This window comes from Ruditapes philippinarum, unplaced genomic scaffold (assembly GCF_026571515.1).
Source record: "Ruditapes philippinarum isolate M1 unplaced genomic scaffold, ASM2657151v2 ctg17707_1_1_1_1, whole genome shotgun sequence".
NCBI classification, from domain to species: domain Eukaryota; kingdom Metazoa; phylum Mollusca; class Bivalvia; order Venerida; family Veneridae; genus Ruditapes; species Ruditapes philippinarum.
The window spans coordinates 4,612-17,425 of NW_026852702.1; the positions used below are offsets into that span (position 1 = coordinate 4,612).

The window sequence follows — 12,814 nt, forward strand, 5'->3', positions numbered from 1 at the left end:
ATCGTACCATCGCGCTTTCAACCATCGTGCCACTCGCGTTTTCACCATTGTGCCATCGCGGATTTCACCATCGTACCATCGCGTTTTTCACCATCGTGCCATCGCCTCCCGGTGGACATGCGCATTGTACATCTTTATCAACAATGGATGAATGCATAACTATGTATTATGTGAGAGGCTATACGTAACGAGACATTTTAAATATAGTGAGGCTGTAAACGGGATTTGATCTCACTATTAATCACAGACTATTTAACCCATTACGTTTTATATACACGCCTTTTAACGCCTTTTTCATCCCCCCCCCCCTTTTGTTGTCTCAATTGGTGAAAAAATGCCTTATTTAGGCCCCAACACTTTTTTTTGTTTGAGAAATGTTGTTAAAAAAGTGGACTTTTTTCGGCGCGGCCCCCCCCCCCAACCAAAAGATACCCTCAGGGGTTGCCAGAAGGGGGATGTGCCCCCTTCTGTTTGGGGGTTTGAAGAGGCGGCGGGAGTCCCCCTCATCGCAAGAAAATTTGGACTTGTGAGAGGCTATAAATGACCCCATATTGATCATAAGGTAACGTGTAACCAACGCTGAAAAAGATTTGACTCTATATCTCAATCCATTTAGAAGTTGCAGCACTTTTGTTCGTTTGGACACGTTCTTTGGACAATCGTGACATTTTATTTATTCTGTACCCGCGATGCACGATGGTACGATGGTGAAAACGCGATGGCACGATGGTACGATGGTGAAAACACGATGGTACGATGGTGAAATCACGATGGTACGATGGTGAAATCGCGATGGCGCGATAGTACGATGGTGAAAACGCGATGTTACATCGCGTTTTCACCATCGTACCATCGTGATTTCACCATCGTACCATCGCGTTTTCACCATCGTTTCGCACCATCGTGCCATCGCGTTTTCACCATCGTACCATCGTGCATCGCGGGTACAGAATAAATAAAATGTCACGATTGTCCAAACGTGTCCAAACGGAACACCGTACTACTTTGAAATCAATTTTGATGGAAAAAATCAACGCAAAATAGTGATTTTTTGGCAATTTTGAGATGTCCCCTCGTTGCCATGGTAACAGAAAATTTAAGCCTGAACATGTTGTTGCAAGGGCAATGGTCCAGTCAACATTTTGTGCCAAGTTTTTGATATTAATGTTGAAGCATTTTTTATAAGTATTCTATAAGCAATTTTGAACTTGTAACGGGCAGAGCTTTTTTTCAAATGAAACAGCCATTTTCACAAATGCTCATTAAAAAAAAACAAGATGAATTAAGCACAGTGCATAAAGGTTTTAAAATGATTGAATCTTAATACACAACACTTATTAAATAGTCTGTGATTAATAGTGAGATCAAATCCCGTTTTAAGCCTCACTATATTCAAAATGTCTTGATACGTATAGCCTCTCACATAATACATAGTTATGCATTCATCCATTGTTGATAAAGATGTACAATGCGCATGTCCACCGGAAGGCGATGGCACGATGGTGAAAACGCGATGGTACGATGGTGAAATCGCGATGGCACGATGGTGAAAACGCGATGGCACGATGGTGAAAGCGCGATGGTACGATGGTGAAATCGCGATGGCACGATGGTGAAAACGCATTGGTACGATGGTGAAATCGCGATGGCACGATGGTGAAAACTCGATGGTACGATGGTGAAAGCGCGATGGCGCGATGGTGCGATGGTACGATGGTGAAAACGCGATGGTACGATGGTGAAATCACGATGGTACGATGGTGAAAACGCGATGTAACATCGCGTTTTCACCATCGTACTATCGCACCATCGCGATTTCACCATCGTACCATCGTGATTTCACCATCGTACCATCGTGTTTTCACCATCGTACCATCGTGCCGTCGCGTTTTCACCATCGTACCATCGTGCATCGCGGGTACAGAATAAATAAAATGTCACGATTGTTCAAACGTGTCCAAACGGAACACCGTAGTAACCTTATGTGACAAATTTTGCTAACAATTTTGCCCTTTTCTAATAAAAAGAACCAACGGTTATTGTATAACACAAGCTATTTAGCTATTTGAACACATTATGAAATACTTCTCTTTGTCCATGAATACGTCATAAAATTTGAATTAAATAAACTAATATCATTTTCCTGAAAATAAATCGTGTACTGCAGACTTGATACAATGTATTTACAAAATGACAATTATCGTTTATTTGTGAATATAAAAATGTCTTTACATATTCAATGCAATCACACAATTAGGTAAAACATTATTCGCTTTCGTAAACGATTCCAGTAAACATATTTCAATTATTATTAAGTACACAATGAATTATTTTATTATTGAAAGAAAAATCTTTTAAAACATTTTACATGACCTGTTTTTGTGACCACTCCATTACCAAAATCGACAAGAATAACACTTGGAACGACGAGAATTCATATTAGTATACCTTTTTATTAAAAATAATGTCAATAAATTTGGTGCGTTGATGCATAGTTAATTTTAAATGTAAGCATATCTGGTTAAATGACACATATAAAAAGTAATCAAAGTCAATATGTTGACCTATGCATTTTCATGCTGTTTCCCTACTCGATATACCTTTCTTTATTTAACAACTTGTTCCAACGACCAGAACATATCTAGTATGAATAAAGTTGATTGATTTGGTCCGTTTAACAATCTCCTTGTTAGAAGCTAAATTTCTTTGCAATTCAGTGGAAAGAAAATTTGAGAACAAAGATGGTGTAAGGACTATTCCTGTCAATTTGTAGGCCAGTAATGAACACTTTTGTACCATGATGTGAAGTTACTCTGTCATTTACTTAATTTGCACTTCAAAATCGTAACAAAATGATTGATATCACTTGGTAGATAACAACAACTTGTTGTGTTGTGGATTTATTTTGTAGTATCTTAAAGTTTCTGTGTTAACAACTAGTTGACAAAAGAAAGAAAGAAAAAACTCACTTCACACATTTATACTTTCGTATCTAGAGCAAAGAATTATAAAATAATTTTGATACACCCAGAATAAAATATTCCGGTAGAGTATCGGGTCGAATATAAAATTTTGACTTATACATATAAATCCCTCATCGATCAATCACCAGCCTATATAAAAGACATGATAGACGTGTACATCCCAGTCAGAAATCTGAGGTCCCAGAATAACTCAATGACATTAGCTGTGCCTAAATCTCGGACAGTACGATATGGTGACAGGTGCTTCCAGACAGCCGCAGCGAAATTATGGAACTCGTTACCACCTGACATTAGAGACTGTAATACCTTGCCATGTTTTAAGAGAGCTCTCAAAACACATTATTTCATAAAGTTCTATGGACGTTAGTTCATAAATCATCATACATGTACTACTTTTGCTATATTATCAGTGTTAATTTTAATTGAGCCTTGATTTTAAACTAAATGTGTCTGTATTTCTTACCATCCTTTACTGGTTTTAGATTATCATTATTGTTTAATAGGTTTACTTAATTAATGGTGTACATTATGTCTTATATATATATATGATTATGTTTTATCGGATTTATGTAAAGCACTCTTGAACATTTATTATTTATGAAAAGAGTGCTATAGAAATGTGGTATATAATAATAATAATAATAATAAATATTTAAGATCAGCATTAAATGTATAAATAGAATCGGACTTAATTAAGACTTAAGTTATAGCAAAGATTAATAAAGATCTGTGTTCAAACTGAATTTAAGATATTATCAAGACTTAGTGTACAATTAAATAATTTATTTAACTATTACTAGAAATAACTTATAATCTACAAAAATATGCAGAAATGTCTCTGACTCCATTTGAATCGGGGTAGAATTTTTGTGATACAATTAGTTATGTCTGTCTTAATTTGCTTAATACATCCAAAGATTTTGAATATTTATACATTTCTTTAAAAATAAAATGTGTTTCTTTGATTTCACTGTACATTTATCAATCGTGCCGATTTCATTTTGAAACCTGAATACATCGTTTTAACATTTTTTTTTCAACAGTAATTCATGACGAGGATCAGAACAATTTCGAAAGGAATTCATTTATATCTTATATTTCAGAATGGCTTATAATATTAAGTTACAATATTGAATTTTGCTACGAGTATACAGCTTTCAAACATATATTGAACGAGGCATAAGCCGAGACATGAAAGGGGTTTGCAGCTGTTTCTATGTTTGTTGTTACATTTTGCGTTTGTTTTGTTGTTGTAAGTTTGTATTGTTGTTTATTATCATGTTGCTTTTTTCTTTTTTTTCTTTTGTTGTTACCGTTGTTGTTTTAAGCTCACACATAATAAGCATAACAAGTTTTTAAACACATACCTGCTTAAATTACAATATCAAAACTTTAACTCCTATATCAATCACATTACTATTAAATATAAGAAAAAAACATCTAAGTTGATCAATATTATGTTACTATTGCTAACCTTTCTGTCTATAAGCGAAAAGTAAAAGTAAATAAATTTGATATTTTAAGTGAATGAAATTATTTGTTCTATTTTCACCCTTCAATAGATGGTCTGGTTTATTTCCTGTGATTATTTTCATCTCTTTCCATTACATTGTCTAGTCTTTTTATACGTGTTTTTTCCTTGCATCAATTCTAAATGGTACATAAATTACCATTTGTGGAAACGCTTCTAGACTGACTGGAAGCAGAAAAATAGTTGTGCCGTGTATATCTTGTTCTGCTCCTTGCTGATGTTTGTACTCAACATTATCTAAATTGAATCAATTTTATTAACGATGCATTTGTCTAGAGACCAGAAGCCAGTTGTTTTAGAATTATTCTTTTCTTCTGTATAGAATTTTATAAATTACCTTATCTCAACCAATTAACACAATATTTGAAAATAACGACATTGTACAAAGGGGGGCTCTGTGAATAAGTGAGTACGGTTTTCTGCTTTCCAATTATTTCCTCCTCAACACATGTGGGTTCGACTTCGAAGGCATTAAAGCTAGCTCTTTCGCCAAAATAATTACCTTAACTGTGTCGGTGTGACCTGAAATCCAACAAATCAAATGAAACATAAAATGTACATTATCAGACGTACAATTTGTGTTTTTTAAAAGATATTCTGGTTAGACGAAAATTAATTGAATAACGGTACTGCAAATATCTCTTTGACTAAAATTGTTCACAATGTACATGTACAAAAGTAATTTTGAATTAAATTGAGACTTAAACCTGCATAAGAAGAGAAAACACAACTTACATAGAAGATCAAATAATAGAAAAAAAGAATTAAGTGTTAATAAATTTAAAATTCAGAGCACAGGTGATACTTTGCACGATTCATGACAAAATATCATATTCTTTAGGCGTGACAGAGTCTGAAACCTGAATATCCTGAATGGTGACAGTATATTTATGTACAAAGCTTCTTTAAATAACATCATGTAAATGTACACCTGCCAAAACTTTAGATAATAAAAGACTATTCAAGGTGAATGTGAAAATGACTTTTTAACAATATCAGGTTAATAAATATAAATTTATGTAACAAGAAAAAAAATCGATATACATTGTGTATAATTTAATGAAAATGACAGGCTTTCCTTATAAGACCAAATTTGACTCAACACTGTTCAATTTCAGGATCCAAAGTTCATAGATCACACAGATTTCAAACTTCATACATCACAATGTCATGTTGAAACTTCGGCATGTATGTTTTAAAAGCTTGTTATGCATGAGTTAAAAAGAACAAAAGCATCGAGAAAAGAAAAATATAAATACAAAAGAAACACACAAAAAACAAACAAAACACACACACACGCGCGCGCACACACACACACACACACACACGCACACACGCACACACACACAAATAAACAACAAACCCCAAATTTGACAAACCAAAAAAAGAACAACAACAACGAAACGAGATGATGTAAACTAACACTGTCACCCCACTTTGCTACTTAAAATTCAAAAAAAGAAATGAAATAAAAACCAAAACAAACACAGCAAAAACAGCGAAGAAAGATGACATAAAAAACATCAAAACCTGAGCAAAATATTTAAAACTAATAATTAGCAACAAAAGAAATAGACTAAACAGAAAGACAAAAAGATGAAATAAAATGTAGATCTACATTTTAGTTTATTCTTTGTTGTCATTCTATTTGGTTGTTCATAAAACTTTATAAACAATTGTATTTATTGTTTAGAAGTTGTTAATATGCGTTTATCACAATCTTGAATAAGCAGTTGTAATAGTTAATGGCTAAAATGTATTTATGTCGATAAACACATGCCAACAGATATAAAAAGCACAAATAAACAATAACCCAGGCGACTTAAAAACGTGAAACAGGCAACATTGAAAAACTTTTATCTTTTTTCATTTCTTTGAAATATTTCATTAACCGGGGACAGTATAGGCATCTGTTTCTCCACTTATTAAATAAAGGCCTTATAAAAAGACGTTTGGAGACAGGTATTCCGTAAAAGATGTATCGTTCTGTCGGCAACACAAATGTTATAGGTAAAAGACAAATCATATTAAAATGTTTAGAATTTTCAATCAAGATGTAAAGTATTTCTTAAGTAAGTTAAATTCAGAATTATATTTGAACCATGTATTAGAAGAATATCTAAAAGCGTTGACATCGTGTGACTGACAAAAACTGAAAATGAAAAAAAAATATATGATAAGGATACAGTAAAAAGATTTCCTAAAAATATATGAAATGAGTTCCCCACTTCTTTTTATCAAGTGAATGTTGACTAACGAATAGTCCCTAGGTCACCTGAATTATTGATTTTTTGTAATTTAAGCAGAGTATAAGGTAGAATACAATTATGGCAAAATTTAAAGGTATTTTGATTTTTAAACTATTTACCCATGGATACGAATTAAGCCAATTACACAATGTTAGATGAGTCTGACATTGTTTTATCTTAAAGCAAATTTCTCATTCTTATCAGCATACTATATATCAAAATGATATTTCAATGATATAACATTTCCATTAATCATCTTGATATATGATATATAAATATATAAATATATTTTGCATTAAAATTGTTAAAATTCGTATTTCTAATAATGCTAGAAAAGGCAATAGATGCTCAATAAGTCAAAAGAAGAAAAATAATTTTATCTTTGAAGAAATGTATTAATGTTCACAAGCCAGGCTAAACGTTAAATGAATTATGCAAAATATGACAGACTTTAATATTTATATGATTCCACACTGTTACAAACGGAGTAAAAAAATCTGCAGATATTTGCAGGCTTTAAAGGCCCATTATGCCTCATCAATTTCATTTCTCAGAAACGTTTTATTTCTATTTTTTGGTATCTTGTTACATTTTCCAAGAAACATACTTATTTTCCATATACACGATCTTTTGCTCTGTCAGCAATTGGTATAACTATAGTGAATTAGTAATTCGTATGGAAGTCAAAATACCACTCTGTTTATATTTTGCTACGTGTACGACGTTCAGCGCTACTTTCCTCAGTATAATTGTAAACTTGTTACATGCTCTAAATTCATGACTGAAACGTAATTAAACGCTTGTTTGACATTTCAAAAGATTTTTAAACATGGATATCTGAGGCAGAACGTGCCTTAAGTTATTTCCAGTAAGCTTCTTCAGGCAGATATAGTCACCTTTTGTATACTTGATTAACATTTTAACTCATAAGTACAGATTTTATGTTTACGTGCTGCTATAACCAGAGTCTTAAATTTGTATTTAGTACTGGATTGACCAGTGTTAATGCGACAACAATGAGATTAAATAAGGAAATTCCACAACACAATAAGCTTTTTCTCTTTTTTTCCCCACGGAATATCAATCATTCCCTTAAGAATATAGATTTTGTTACGGTTATAAATGTAAATTACATGTATCAAGCATAAATCCTGTCAGAAAATGAGTTTACGTAATGATAGAATAGTGTTCTATACTGGCTTGACATAAAATAGCTACACCATCTTTATTCCCAAATTTCCACTGGATTTCAGCTTTTAACAAGGAGATCTTGAGCGGACCGAGTAAATCGACGTTATTCATGATAAATAATGTTCTTGTTCATTGAAACAAGTTGTTCAATACAGAAAGATATAATGAGCATGGCAACAGAAAATCTTTGTTGTACAAGAAAATCAACCTTTTGACTCCGATAACTTTTCTATTATGTTTTCATTCAAACCAAATATTTACTCATTGTCTAATTAGCTGTACCACAAAGCATCTAATTGAGAAAAAACCTGAGAAATAAAAGGTATTTTTATCTGAAATATTGGCGTTTTATGTGTTCTTATTGTCAATTCAGTAATGGAACGGCAACGGAAGCTGGTCATATAAAACGTTTTGCTAGAATTTGTTAAGAAACCAAATCGTTGTACTCTGTAATGATCGCAATTTGTTTCCTTACAATTCGCCTCAGCCTCTTTAAAGATAGCAGATAATTTCTTACTTATTTGTTTCTTTCTAGCGGAGTTTTATTCTCACAAATATACGCTTTGTTTCTTTTTGTAAAAATATTAAATCTGCAGAACAGAGTTCATTTTCAGTTAAATGATTTATAATTCTTATCTAATGCTTTTAATCAAAATAAATTCTTGTACAATGATCTGTATTTCATAATGTGTACAAAAAGCATGTTCTATACACAAACCTTAGGCAAATTAGTCAGAAAAGGTGGTCGCAGTAAACTTTTCAGCATAAGAAACAACTAAATAACATCAATGGGAAAGAAATTATCTTTCAACTTTATGCTTCAGTAACTTATGAATATGTCAATAGATCGACACAGTATTTATATGCCTTTGCTTTATAAAGAACATACGGAATATAACTTTAACACAATAGTTTTTAACATTATCCCAGCAGGCACTCGACGTTGTTTCAGCGTTGGTCGTGACGTTGTTTAACCAATATTCAACTATGGACGACCATACGGATATATTGCCAATGTATATTATACAACGTTGATTCAACGTTGTTTATGGTCGAAGTTTTACATTTAGTTTAATCATTATATAAACTTTTATACCACTAATTTTGTGATATTATTCCTTTATTGAATTAGTCTGTAAGTGATTTTTGTCAGGAAAATTTGCGTTACAATCTTTTTCCGTATATTCAAAAAATATTAAACAAATAAAGTTGGAAATAATTTTTTACTTTCTATTAACGCTTTAAATATTAGTTAATATGTTTTGTTGTTTGTTGTTTTATTTTTTAGTTCTTTATGAATAATATTTATTAATAAATTGATATTAGTCAAAACCCCGTTTATAAAATAACGCTGGTCAGGGGAAGTAATTGTTGCGGTCTACGATTTTGTTTGTTGTCTATGATTATCGTTCGTGCAAATGGTGGCGCTGTTTGGAAAATTTGAAAACAACACGATTGGCAATTTATTTGGATTTCGAAGGTATTACCGTTATGTTTTACTTAAGTTTACTTATTATTTTCTAAAATATTATTATTTATTCTTTAAATTCTACTTTAATTTACTTTATGAAATAAATGAGAGATATAAACACATGATTGAGTTGATTGGACACGTTTTCGCGACGTAATTGAATGATTTGGGTTCGGTAGGCCTTGTAAGCATGAAGTTATTGATGTCATTGGCAATTTATGATTTTACAAATCTTGTCTTTCTTTAATTTATTTTTCATATTATTAAACATTTGTCTGTACTATATCCTATTTAAAATTTAATCAATTTTAAAATTGAAACCTATAAAGTAGTTCGGCCCACTTAAATTACGTCCCAAGACGATTCGTCAATATATATAACTATGTTTATATTTTATTAATAGTATAATACAGTGTTAATTAGTTTGAAAAAATACATTATAGTGATTATTATTTAGTTAAATAACAAATTTGAGTGTTAAACTTTAAAGTTTAATAGTCGTAAATTTAATAATAAATCTATTTCTTTTTTATTATATATTATTTTATATTCTAGATCCTGGTCCTGGCTGAAATTTAGAGTATTGCAGCTGTAGCCTGTATACCATACATTCAATATGAAAGGGACTGTCAGGTTTGTTAAATTGAAATTTATTCTTATTAATTTATATATTTGAATTTCTTTACAATACAAAGTATAAATTTTTCAACTACTGGATATTTATCTTGTCTTAAAATATATTTCTATCGGAATATTCCTGTAACATTATTGATATAAAATTTACATGTTTGTTGGTTTCAGGATGCTGCATAAAATGGTCTTAGCTAGAGCCTAGAATGTTAATTTCTTGGGAATATGCTGCAAGGAACTGACGGGGAGCAGTTTTTCTTACAAATCATAGGTGAGACTTTTAAATAGCTTCTTTTTAAAAAGATTTTGTTGTCTTATATACAGTATTTGCTGTCAATATCAAACTTAGCTATGTTTCAATTTCTATACTGTTTTATGATGTAAATTTTTAGATAAAAGCATTTTAAGATAAAAACAAATCACTAAGTTGAGTAATTATATGTATAATTTGAGATTGACCAAGTCACTTTTAACTACAAACTTCTTATTTTTATTTGCAGAAGCAGTAAGAGACAGCCAAAGAAGTACTCGAACACTTGACATACCCAGAAAGATCTAGAAGAAAAAATTGGAACAGATTTTAGCTTAATTGTTAAAACTATTAAAGTGAATTTTAGCTGCACTTGAACTGTATTTTTGAAATAAAATATCTGAAGTATTTAATATTGTCTTGATATTTTATTAAACTTGGTTACTTTGCTATATATCAAAAAATTAAAGTATGGTGGGTTTTCAACGTTGAAATGACATTGAAACTTCAACGTTGTGCCAACGTTGAAGCTGCAACGTTGTATCAACGTTGAAATTTAAACGTTGTTTCAACTTTCAAATCCGAATATAAATCCAACCTTATTTCAACGTTGAAATCTGACCATAATTCAACGTTGAAACAACGTTGATGTGCCTGCTGGGATAATTATATGCTTACAAGAATGGGACATACAAATTATACAAAACCATGCGTATGCTATAAGAGAGCAACGAACGACAAATCTATTGGAACTAAAAATTAAATTGTCAACCATGATTACCTATTTAAATAACGAACAAATCATGCCTTAATAAGGTGACTTGTTACTCAGATTTGTCATTCCATTTGAAAATAAATATATTTCTGTTTGAATTGACATTTCGGCGATTTTAACAAGACCACTGTAATAATAAGTTATGGGCAAAGCCAGTGGTTTTAGGTAATGTACAAATATGTAAAAGAAACAGTGAATTTGGTAGAAAAAATCGTACTTAATCAAGATTATACCGGTAGAAAATTCTCTCGCTTAGAATCTGGTGACGCTATTTCAGATGAAGTACGGGACGAAACATAATGAAATAAAATCCCGTGTGCCCGGAAAAGTGTAAAAAAGGTTATTGTTTGTACCCTTTACACTAAAACATCACGAATTTGAGAGGAAAATCTTACTTTTCGGCTGCATCCGCCATCCCTCTCCCTCCCCCCCCCCCTCGCCCCACCGCCCCCTTTGTTTGTTTGTGTTAACAACGACAGTGATTCTTTGGATTTCTCCCTCTTTGTAAAAAAAAAGGTACATTGAAACCCAAGCAATCAAATATTAATTGTCGGGTATCATAGGAAATAGTTTGATGATAGTCAATCGTATTTTATGGTATGATATTCTTACTAGTCACTCAAATATAACACTAGACACTCTATGGAAGCATCTTTACAGATTTTCTGTCCCGTTTAAAAGCAATCTTGACAAGTGGATTAATTTTGAGTTGTTACACATATAAATCTCTTGATATATTGACTTACAAACTATTTATTCTCTTTCACAGAAATGTGTAAGTGGACAATCATTAGGAGTCTGGCACAGTTAATCATTGACAAGTTTGTCGGATCATTGTCTCTGGCACAGTTAATCATTGGACAAAAAGTTATTTGGCTGGCAATGATTAAATAAATTAAATTTTTTTATATTATTTAGATTGTTCATTTATCCTGAAGATCAGAATCTTGCGTTTGTTTTTAAAATTTAGACTATATCAATTCAACCTCTCGCTTCAAATCTTTAGGCATTTGCAAAAATGTTCATATTTGTCGTATGTAACAGAACGTTTATGTCGTTTAATATTTCCTTATCGTTACATTGGACATTTTACCCTCTAACACTGACATGGTACTTAATTCACAACGACTGGCATATCATCTTAATTATTTTGAAATCTGAACTGAAATTTTAGAACAGTAAGAATGCACATCATCAGTTAGTAATAGTGTAGTTCTTCTCATTATGATCATTGTCATTGACATCATGAATCTTATGTTAGCTGTGTATTCAATCGACATTCTAAACAAACAAAATATTAAAATCTCTCTCTTCGTTGACAATATTAAAAGATTTTAAATCTTAAGTACGATGTTTCGTTAGTGCCATCGCCTAAAAAAAGGTAACCTTGGAACCTAAGAATGCAATTAACCAACTCAACATACATTGATTACTAACATTCAGATATAACCATGTCATCAAGATACATATACTATTGACGAATATTCACCTCCATAAGTTTGCCATAATTTTTACAAATCATAGTCACATAACATGTCATTTAATTTAAGAATTATTTGGCAAACTCAAATATGGATAGTAAGCGAATTTTCTAACTAAATTATCTGGTTTGAAACTTTTAGCTCTTTAGATAATTATCGTATCAAATCCCGCAGAGATTGGGTAAAAACTTAGCTCAACTAGGCATTGATTAATGGCACATTCAAACAATGTCGCCAATTTCCTAAACCCCC

General features: G+C 31.7%; 1 long non-coding RNA gene across 1 annotated transcript; it reads left to right on the plus strand.

Annotated features, from left to right (window-relative positions):
• The first annotated feature begins 8,983 nt into the window (after positions 1–8,983).
• Positions 8,984–10,719, plus strand: LOC132721500 (uncharacterized). Its single transcript, XR_009624469.1, has 4 exons — positions 8,984–9,435; positions 9,982–10,059; positions 10,228–10,327; positions 10,557–10,719. It is a non-coding gene; the product is annotated as an uncharacterized LOC132721500 (long non-coding RNA).
• Positions 10,720–12,814: the final 2,095 nt, after the last annotated feature.